This window comes from Thermobia domestica, chromosome 8, assembly GCF_964235325.1.
Source record: "Thermobia domestica chromosome 8, izTheDome1.hap1.1, whole genome shotgun sequence".
Classification (NCBI taxonomy): domain Eukaryota; kingdom Metazoa; phylum Arthropoda; class Insecta; order Zygentoma; family Lepismatidae; genus Thermobia; species Thermobia domestica.
In genome coordinates, this window is record NC_137461.1 from 81188750 (window position 1) to 81201043 (window position 12294).

Genomic DNA, 12294 nt, shown 5'->3' on the forward strand with positions numbered 1-12294 from the left:
CTTGTGTCCGGTAGGTTCCAAAGAAATTAACTATATATGGAGCTTACAATTGCTAGTTCTTGTTTGTAATAAATTGTTGCTTCAATACAGCAGAGTCGGACCTAGAAGGTAAAAACGGGAAGGGGGTTGCCGTTAGACCCCAGACTATGATACGTATATTATGAGTTTACTATAAACTTTCAAAAACATATAAGTAATATCTTATATTATTTTTGTCATTCAAAAAACTGCGGGGCTTAGATCCCGACCCGAGTTAGATCCCCCACTGCAATGCAGTAGCTTAACTTCTAACCATATTTCTGGGTCTTTATTATTATTGCAAGATAAGATTAATATTTTATCTTAGAAAGTGTAACTACTCATTTTCCTATGATGGAGTTTTGCCCTTGAGCAATACCAGTTCTTTTTTGGGCAAAAGCAAGGACAGCATTCTTCTTTCGGGGAAAGGCCAAGAAATTCACGAAAGGGCAATCACCACGACGGACAAAAGTCATAAAGTCATTCACTGAACCCTTCGTAATCACATTAAAGCAGAGGTGCTTGTGAACAGGAGCAAAACAATTAGATAATTAAGTGTGGTATTTCCTGACGTTCAAGCAACACTATTCATGAAGTTGCGAAAAATTATGATGATAGCGATGATGAGATCAAGGAAGAAGCCAGATCGCGCTTTCAGATGCAGGTGTCGGATTTGTACGATTCTGGAATACACAAATTTATTCCGCGTTTGAACAAATGTATAAACAATGGTTGCCTCTGTTCCTTTGCATCTAATATAGATTTCTTTGCGTCCAATACACATCTTATATAGATCTTGTTTTTCGTTTGCATCTTTACTTTCCTGAAAAGCCTCGGATTTCGATATTTCTAGACATTTAAAAATATGCACATATACCTTTAGCCACTACAGAATTTTTCTATTTTCACCACTTAAGAAAAATATCAAAAGTCAATCCCATTTGAATGCCAAATTTTTCACGTACGTATTCTACAAAGGTCTTTACATTTACAGCAGCTATCTAAATTGCTTCTAAAAAAAATCTTTCTTCGCTTGATGCATTAAGAAAAGAAAAAGAAAGAAAGCATTTCGAAAGGCAAAGTATAAAAGGAGAAAACTCTGTGTGTGTGTGTGTGTGTGTATAATAGAAAACAAGGAAAGGTGAACACTATGTAACTGTATTAGGTAACACCATATCCATGCTAGTAAATATCCAGCAGTTTCCATTGCAGTTGGTTGCTCAGAAAAGATAAATATACATAAAAGTGCTGAATATTAATGGACAGGCAACATTTCTGGTATTCGCATCTCTCTGGCTGGCATATTATGTACGTACATTATCAAAGATGAACTCAATTTTTTTCTTTTTAAATTTTATATTCCATCTGTACATTTGTAAAAAAAATACAAAGAAAGGGGAGAGAGGAACCAACGAAAAATATCAGTAAAAGAAATGGATATTATAAAAAGAGAGAAAAACGTACAGATGGTGTATCACCATATTGTTAAGTGCCCCTGTATACGATACTAAATATACGTATTCATCTTTTACTCCCTTCTGTTCATCATTATCATTTTTATTTTCCTTTTTATTCACTTTTTTTAAAAATGGTTTTACCGCTTCTATTTTTGGTTTGCCACTTTGTAAAATTCTTACAAAAAAAAAAAAGAAGAAGAAGAAGAAGAATCGGAAGATATTTGTTCCATTCCACACTATCTTATACTTTTTATTTTTTTTTTAAAAAAAGAAACTGTATCTATTTTTTTTATTCTTTTCTTCAAAGGAAAAAAGGAACACTTGTGAAAATTTTAGGGTAAAGAAAAAGATGATGTAATGTAGAAATTGGCTTTTGTAATTCAAATTCTTTTTTTTCTAAAATGTTATCGCCATACGCTAATACTACGACATCGTTCAGAAGTTTCACAAGGTTATGTGAAAAGGGGGATCTGAAAGAAGAAAGAATGAAATAAATAAATATAAATATATTTTTTTTTCGGAGATGCATGGAATAGAAAAAGAAAAAAACTATGATAAATGAGAATTATTACTAAATATAAGATTACAATACGTTTTTATTTTTAAATTAGAAAATGCTAGTGCATGTTACCAATATGAAAGTTATTGTTAATTTCTTAAGTGACTCTGTCTCTTCTATATCCTTATATAAAGAAATGAAGTTATTCCTGTTTTGAAGGTATTACTATAAAATGAAATTTCTTAAAGATATGCAACCCGTACTGCAGGAGACCATTGTTGGTTGCCTATGGCAAGAGGATATGTAGCTTTTCTTACTGCAAAAATTAATAAACCGCTAAATAGAGTAATGAAGATTGCGCGAAACTAAAGGCTAATAATTTTTTGTACTAAGAAAATCTGCATAGCCTTTTATCGTAGGCAACCAACAATACTTTGCTGCAGTACAGGTTGCATATGTGTAAGGAAATATAGGTCTAGACGGAAACAGTACAATAGAACTATAGAGAGTATGTTAAACCAATCGTTTACTCTAAAGATGTTAAATAATTGACTCGATTAGCCGAGATAATAGCGAAAATACTTAATTCAAAATTTCACTTTTGTTGAAGTGTTATCGTGTGTATTAACGGACAGACGATAAATGTTGCACGAAAATGCTCTCGTAACAGCTGAACTAATAGTCATTGTTTCATTCAATTAACGAGATCCTTACATATTTCGAAACAGGATTGTTTGTAGCGACGTATGCAAGTGGGGGTTCGAGGTTTAACTACCTCTTGAGGAAGATATGAAAAAATAAACATTTACTAAGTTAAGAAATAAATCCAGTAAAATCTAGCTTCAACGGACCCGGAAATTTTGCCTTAAACGGAAATACTTCACAGTCTCATGAATTTAGGGACAAAACGTGTTAAATTCCTTTCATTGAACAGAAGCTGTGTTTATGCGGACAATGAGACCTTTTAACAGAAAATTTCAAGTTCCGGAATGCACCGTTTAGGCCCAGAAACTTTTTAAAATATCATATGGGAGATTATGCTACGTTGTCAGCGAAATAGGCAGTGATATAGATAAACCAAAACAGACACAACGGATACAGATACTTGAGAATTATACGGAAAGTGCAAATTAGAAGAAGGAATGGAGAAAAGAAAATATTATGACATTGAATTGAAAGAAGACTAAAGACTAAAACTTATCAAAAAGCTATCAAAAGTTTAAAGGAACTGCAAGAATTTGCCTTACGTGGAAATGACACTGATAAGCTTAGTACAGTTTCTATAGCTAAAGTTTTTTCCGAAAGTCGAGCAGTAAAGCAGTAATGTGTACAGGAAACTCTCCTTGCACTATTGAAAAAAAAAAAAAAGTTAACGTGTGTACATTAATTGTTTTCTGTTCATAATACGTTCTGCATGTATTAATTTACAGTAGAAATAAATACCGTAATTTGACTCAAGTACGTACAGTATCTTATTTTATATTATTATGTTCATTATATACATGCACTTTTTTATTTGTAGAGATCTGCCATTGTTAATTGGAAACCTATCTTTACTAAATGATGCTTGTACTGTGACGCTCATCCAGATTTCTGAGGACAACTGGAAAGCTACCAGAAGAAAAGAATAGCATCCGTTCAAGAATACAGTAGCAACGATCGAACTAGCGATTTACTAACCACACATACTTCAGTTGCAAGTCCGCAGCTGGTCAGAATAAACCATTTTGGGAGATTTACAAGAAACACTAGTATATTGTAAAACCAGTGAGTGGATAATATCTAATACAGTACATAGAAGACACGCGTATACATGCCTATACTTAAAGTTTGCTCTATTGCAAGTCTTTGTTAAAATACGACATTGGTAAAAGCACTCATCAGCCTCTCCCCTATCCCCCCCACACACACATCCTTTCAAACATTACGGTAAAGAAAGAATAATACTAAAACATCTTTATATAATTGTTTAGTGTTTAAAGTACTATTTAATGAAATACTTTATATTGTTAATATATGTATTTCCCACTGTGAAATAATACATTTTCACGTAAGTTATGACAGTTTAACTGGCTGTTGCATGACGTAGAAACAAGCATTTACGACCGGAGAAACGATAGAGAGGAACAGATAGAGCAAAGGAGTGGAGAGGGGCCAGACAGGAGAACAGTAAACAAATGTTGGCAGTGTATTAATAGTTATGGATCCACTAATAGTGTATCTGCAAAAGTATCGACGTTCTTGTATGTCCACCACCAATGCCTCCAGCGAACACCACTCTCTCCATGTAGTTTTCTGAGAATGGAAGCAACAAGCTATGACGTCATAGAGCAGCTATGCCATTTATATTGATTACTTTTCTGAGTAATATTTTGTACTTACTAGTAAAGATATATGGAAATACGAGTACTTTGTTGTTAAACTTTCTGTTTGACAATATTTTGTTTGTTTAAATTTGGATAATGAACCTTTCTGTACGTTTTTTCATTAAGTTGAGATTTTGGAAATATAATACACAAAAAAAACATCAAACATAGAAATTACTATATATATATATATATATATATATATATATATATATATATATATATATATATATATATATATATAACGAAGACGTAAAAAATAAAAAGTTTGCTGTAGGCATTTTTAGTACCACAACAACAGAAGTTGAGCAAGACTTCAAAGTCATACGGTTCCTAAAATCTCAATTCTTCCCTATCATCTTTGTGCTTTTCACAGTTTCTCCTGTGAATTTCAACTGTCGACGGACGCTAATGATGTATGCCAACCAAGGCTTTATCAGAACCTTTCTATGCACCACTGGAGCTCAATAAGGACCGGCTCTGCTTTTTGGTCTGTTTTGCGTTCCTCCAAACACACTCAGACACAAACACAGGAAAAGCAAAAAGCGATTGAATACTCTCGGAATTACTGGTTTTAAGCTAAAAGGAATGAACGGTTGTTTTAACAGGAGATTGTTTCGTGTTTAATTTAAAGGGGAAGACGTCGTTAAGTCAAATAATTTAGAACTACCTTTGAGCTCGATTGGAAAGGCAAGTGGAAAGAAATTAGAGATAGACATGCAAGATTGCCAGATTAGTGTGCTTAACCCTTCCACCATCAAAAGATATGATGTTTTGTTCATACTTAAAATGGCAAGATCTGATAGAATCTAGTCTGGAAAGTCTGATTTTTAAAGTACGCATAATTTATGTTTTACACAAAATTAAAATGCAATTTAAAAAAATATTTTTGAACAAATGTCTTCTTTAAAGAAAAAGCAAAAATGAAACAAATGGTAATGAAAAGTAAGAAAAAATCACGAAAGTATATTTTCTATTTGCCTATGACTAAAAAGAAAAAAGGTATAAGGAGCTCTGTCATCTACAATCATTTGATTTACATAATAATGGAATAATTTATTATACGAGAGCGCTAATTATACTTCCGTTTTTAGTAATGCCTATTTTAAATCAAATTATCTTGTAAACTTTTTAAAAAAACTTTTAAGTACGGTTTGCTTAATTTTCATTGTTTTTTTTTTAAAAAAAGAAACTGTGTTTTTAAACATACTTATTATATTTCAAATATGTTATGAAAAATTATGACTCTAAATCTGAAACGTTGACCAAACTTGTTTGTTAATGTTAATCCTTGTGCCCTAGATAATCCCACTCTACTTAAGAGTAACGCTGGTTGCATATGAAAAAAAACATATCGATCATTAAAAACAAACAAAAGATCTAACTTTAAAAATATATAGGGTATAAATATGTAAAAGTAAGGCAGAAATGTTGTGTTTCGTCGCTGTGTAATATTTCACCATCGACGTCGGGGAATTAGTTAAATTCGGAACACGATTCAATAGTGTTGTCCACAAGTCTAGATTTGGGGCAATCTCGTCTCCAAAAGAGATGCAATGAATGTGCTTTATTCGTCTCGAAAAGTATATTTGTTTCTATTGAAAGAGCTGAATTTCGTCTCGTATCTCGTCAAACATTACGGTTGAACCATTATAAGCTAAAGAAACGCATGTAAAAGAGGTGCCATATATGTGCAAGTACGTACATGCAGCTATATCAGTAATCATCAGAAATAAAACAATCTACGTATTTGATGCATTCTACTTAACAGCATAAGGGATAAGAACGATCAAATATTATGTTAATGTTCTTTAACGACACACTGAGGAAGTTAGATTGGCAGAGTCCTGTTCAAATCAGGGTTTCTCAACCTGGGGGTTACGAATACAAGCAGAAGAGATAAATATAATTAGAATCTAATACTGGAAAATATTTTTAAATATTATTTTGAATTTTGTTCTGATAAGCATATTTTTTATTTTTATACATACTGTTAAGAACAACAAAAAGTAGCTTTACTAAACATTTTCAATAGGTGCAGAGAGTTGTTTAAAAATCAGTGAGGTACGATATGAAACCAATGAGAACTGCATATTGAAATACCAGAAAAATACAAATGCAACAAAACTTGCATATTGAAATACAATTAAAATTGAAAGCTTATGAGATACCTGAGCATAGTGTAATTTCACTAGTGCGGCAATGTCCGGTTCAATCTTCGTGATGCACATTATCAAGTGATTTTCAACTGATAAGTGATTTATTGTCTTTATTTTAATGCTTACCATGGAAGAAAAACTACTTTTCACAGGTACGATGTAGCAAATGGAATTATTACTTTTAAAGCAGCAGATACCAGAACAGGATATTCTTCTCTCCTCTTCAGCCAGAACTTGTCCAAGTCTCCGTTACAGAAAACCGCTTGCAAGGATTTGTCACATGATACTCGCATTAGTTGGTCATGAAGTTGTGGGCTTAGATTAGCTACTTTGATGGCCTCTTCAATGAAGGGGTTTAATATCCATCTTGGACCAACATTTTCATCATAGGGAATATATTACTGTTACTGAAGGTACCACTCTATACAAGAAATGGATTGTACGATTATAGAAATTGCTGGATATTGTGAGATTTCCGCAATAGATATATTAAAAATTCCATACAAGCTTATTACACACCAGAAATTTTAAGGGGTCGCTGGCAAGAGGATGTGATAAAATGGGGTCGTGATAGAAACTAGGTTGAGAACCACTGGTCTAAATTTTCTGTGTGTGTAAATTAAGCCGACAATGATATTAACATTACTACACGGTTATCTCAAATTCATAGTACTAAAAATTTGCTGCTTTTACAACGTTATATATATATATATATATATATATATATATATATATATATATATATATATATATATATATATATATATATATATATATATATATATAAACGTTGTAAAAGCAGCAAATTTTTAGTACTATGAATTTGAGATATATAAACATTGCAGAAGACAGACAGCAATAATAAATATTTTCCTACCTAATCTGCTTGTTACGTACAAAGTAACTGGGTAAACTAAACACATCCATGCAATTGTAAAATCTTCCTAACATCTTTATAGATATCGAAGTTAGGAACGAAGAGAACGATTCGAAACGTTATACAATCTTCAATTTCGACTATCAATGGGTGAGAAGTCTTGTGATTCTAAAAGAAAACTGAGACCACTGGATTTACATACAAGCTCCATGGCCTCTACGTATCAATAAGTATATACCCTATATACATACGCCAAGACACCATTATGTTCTATAACAACTCAACCAAATTTTATAAATTTAAGATTTTTATAAAATTTTGCAGGATTTTTCGAATTTTCCGTCCTACCTTTTGCCTCGAGTAGCTTATTGAAAGGTGAAAACCAAAAATCTCGATTTTCTCAAAAACAACTCGAACGATTTTGTTTACATTTCATACAGCAATATTTAGTTGATAAGTATATAGAACAGTATTTATATAATTCATTTTTCTTAGGGGGAGAGGGTATCTAGAAGAAGTAGTTTATTCTTTGTTTTAGACGATGTTCTCAAAAACGGCTTCAGCATTTTTTTATATTTCGTACGCAAATAAACAATCGCAGAACATGGTATAAGTATTTTTTTCTTTTACAAATTCTACAAACAATGGAAATTTTACTCTTGTGGATTATTATTATTTTCGAGCAGCAACGGTAGCTCAGTGGTAGAGCGTTCACCTCTGAGTATGGGGTCCTTTGCATCGATCCTGGCTCGCACCAACTGAGCTTTGTGGTGGACAAACACCGTGTGTGTGTGGGGGGGGTGTTCTCGGGGTTCTCTCGTTTCCGCTTACTTCATTCTTCCATTGCATTCATTTCTCATTATCACCGTCTTCTTTAGCCTAGCCAGCATAATCATGAGACGTAAAACTTAAAGATTTTATTTCATTTCATATTATTTTCGGACAATGCTCTTATCTCAGTAGATTTTGCTCATATTTCACTTAATATTTCTATAATCGTATCCTACGGCATAAGCTACAGTAGCCTATATCTCTTTAAAAAATTGCGAAGGTATAGTTTACTCTTGGGGAAGACATTTTTAGTTTAGCATTCCTCGGTTATGTTCTTTAGGCTCAAGAAGATGGATGATTAACGAAAGTGAATGATTGTAGAAGTAATTTTGTGTCCTCCCACTGGGAATCGAACCCGAGGCCATGTGCACCAAAGGCACACGTGCTACCTACTAGACCAGCGGGGAGAGCTTTTTCTTCGGGAGAAATTTTCTGAAAACCCTTTATAATCTTGTTCATATTTCATAAATAAATATTTGAGCAGGAACTGAAATTTGACATGATTCACTTTGAGAAACAAGAAAAAGAAAGTATGATAACTCATACCTTTTATTTATTTACTTAAATTTATTTTAGTTTCAAGAAGTTCGAATCCCAGTACGACTTGCACATCAAAAATTCGCACCATACGTTAGTGATTTAGATTTTAATGGTATTAGCGTCCCTCTTCATCACCGAGGCTATATGAGATGTGGACATACTGCCAAGCGCAGGACCTGAACATGAGCTCCCACTAAAAATCGAACCCAAATATTTGTGCCACAAGAACACACGGTAACAATATAGCCATGAGGAAGCACAGCAACACCATGCAGGCATGCAGAAAAGCTTTATAATTGTAAGCACTAAAACACCATGAAACCCAAGTACAACAGAACGGAATATTATTAACGACGCCTACTTATCTACTGTTTTCGCAACCTGATTCAACTAATATATTACATAAACTTAAAAAAATTACTAAACAGTCTTGTGAATAACTTCACTGAAGTAAGTTATAACAAGAAATCCTTTGTTGGTTAATGACATAACAAAAACAATAATAATAGTTATTTTACTATGGCAACGATTATTTATCGTGTGTCTTAGATGGTCACGTAATTGATAGAAATGGACTGCTAATTAGCAATCATTAGCTGGTGGTCTTCCTCCAGTCCATAAACATCTTCTATGGTTTCCAGGACAATCAACAGCTTTAATCTGTTGTAATACGGTATCTGGAAACTTTGGTTAAGTTTCTTGTCCAACAATCCATAAGAAGTTCTGTTTTCCACTTCAAAACCATATTCTTCTGAAAATTTCAACCAGAACGTCTTGTCTTCAAAACCTTCTTTCCGCGAGTGCGAAGCAAGTACGTCTTGAGGAAAAAGCTTCCATCCATTAATAAGGTTAAAGTGGGATATAAGATATCACAACAGACGTAGCTACGCCTTTTCTCCTATTACTAAGTTGGACTTGTGGTCTATTAGTGTTCGATTTAAATAAACAGCACATCTCCAATTAGACTTACATGTATATGTGTGTTATAATTATATAGCAAGTAGAAGCATATATATGTATGAAGATAATATTTACTAACTTAGAATCATTTCGCTCTTTAGAAGTATTGTAAATGGTTATAAGTATTTTCTATTATGTAGGAACTTTCTTGTTTTGGTTAGTTTTTTTTCTTTACAACTTTTTATGATTGCTAGTTCGAAGGACTGGAAATACTATTAAGACTTTTACTTTCGTGCACTTTTCTAATTTTGAACATTTCCCACTTTACTTCTTTCACAAAGTTGTGCAAATTCAAATTCATTGACGAATTAAAGGGTATGAAGCAACAGGGAGATACCTCTATACTGGAGACGCGGGGCACGGTGGCGGCTTAGTGGTAGAGCCCTTACTTGTGGTGCATGGGGTCCCTGTTCGATACCCGGCCAAATAAGTTGGACAACATTGTGCTCTTGGATTTTCTTGGCCTACTTCCATTTCCTCCAACTTGCTCATTCCATCAATTCTTCCATCATCATTCACTTGCTTTAATCACCGTCTCTCTCAGCCTAACAGGCATAGTCGTGGGACGTTAAAGTCAAATATTTCCTTTCATTTCATTTCTATCCTGGTGAGTTCCAATCCGATATACCGTATTAGTGCTGTATTATTTTTCCGGTAGATGCGCCTTTTTGAGTCTCTGGGACGTTAAATTTAAAAATATCATTTCATTTTTTGTCACACGACTGGGCGCGCGCCACACTGAGTACGGCATGTTAAAAAGAACTGCGAAATATTTGTACCTTTGAACGTGGAAGCTGGTATAACAGAGAAATATATTATTTAAAAAAAAAAAAAAATTAAACTCTCACATTTGATTTGTTGTTTTTACTGTCAAAATGTAATGTACAAGTAAAATTAAAGATTTCTTGTACAAACCACAAATAAATAAATAAATGCCGCACCAAGTGTTGCATCGCGACTGTCGGAAGATTCAAGAAATAGGTAAGAAAGACAACACACATACACACACAAATAATGTTAGACATGAGAATCATTTACGACTAGGTCTCTATAATGAAAGTTACTATGCTAAACTCTAAAACTAACTCTATGGCCTATGGTTCCGAAGGTTCTATGACACATTCTCGTAAGTTCTCTTCTATCCTTAACTACACCAGCTGGATCTAGTTTCTACTACTTTGTATTCTATTTCTAGCAGATCTATCTTAAAAGATCCATTCTATTTCTAGCAGCCTTCTCATCTGCGCCTAGGTCTTCCTAATGATTTTTTAATTGCGTTTTCAGCTAAAATTTTGAATACTGAAGAAATGTAATAAATAAATACTAATACAAATGAAAATTGACTATCAGGAGACTTAAATCTTAACTGAAGAACGACTGTACGTATAAATGAGTCAGTATGACTGTATGACTGAACGATAAGTGTATGAGTGTTGATCAGTGTAGGTATGTTACTTTTTGAGAAAGATAGAGCCCATGTGGTCATAAGCGAATCCACTTCCGTACGATAAAGAGATTCACAAACACGGAAAACTTAACTTATTGTAGATTCTGAAACTATCAATCCTTTGTGTCCCAGTAGTTGCACAATGAAACCACCTTTTGTGTGTTTTCTCTCTGTTTCCCGCTAGTTAGACGGATAAACTACGTTGCAGCACTGATTATTGCTATCTTCTCTACAAATGTTAATTAATTTTTACTTAAAGAAGTACAATACAAATAAATTCAAATAATGTACAGTTGTGCTGTGTATAGGTTGATGTTTTGTTGTAATTACTGTAATGTTTATTAACATTTTATTACTTACACATCTTGATTCTTTTTAAGATTATCGGTGACAATTTGAGGAGGACATTTAAAACTTACTTATTATATGATACAATTAAATTGAAGTGGCTGAAAAATATACATATATTATCTAGAGTGAACCATGTACAAAAAAAAAAAAAAAAAAAAAAAAAAATTAGTAAAAATTTGTTATTTTCAAGTTGGAATAATCTCTAATTATAAAAAATTAGGTTAAAGAATGAGGAGGATTTGTTTTGTAATCTACACCTCGACAAATCTCGATCAAATTTTCAACATAGATAAGGTTCGGGCCTGGGATATTTTTTCGTCATTTCGCTTTGACAGTGTAACTTGGAAAGGAGGGGGAGACGATTTTATATATATATATATATATATATATATATATATATATATATATATATATATATATAGGGTGCAACGGAGGGAAGTGATTGTACGTGACTAGTACATGAAAAAGGTTCGTATAAACATATATTGCAAAATGCCTAGTTTTCGAGTAAATTGGGGAAAACGAGTAACAACGAAATAACACCATTACGTATTCACCGATTTATTACTAGTAGTACCATTAATGAAAGTACAAGTTTTGGCGAATGCCCGGTGGTATGTCGTCAATCGCAGGTGGTAGCGTTTCCAGAAACTGAAGGAAAGTCTGTCCACTCAGCTTATTGTCTAGGACGATTGGGCCAAAGAGTATGTCACTTACCACGACACACAACACATTAGCCGAGAATGCACACCAATAATGCCAGTTGTGGCTATTATTTATGCCATCTCT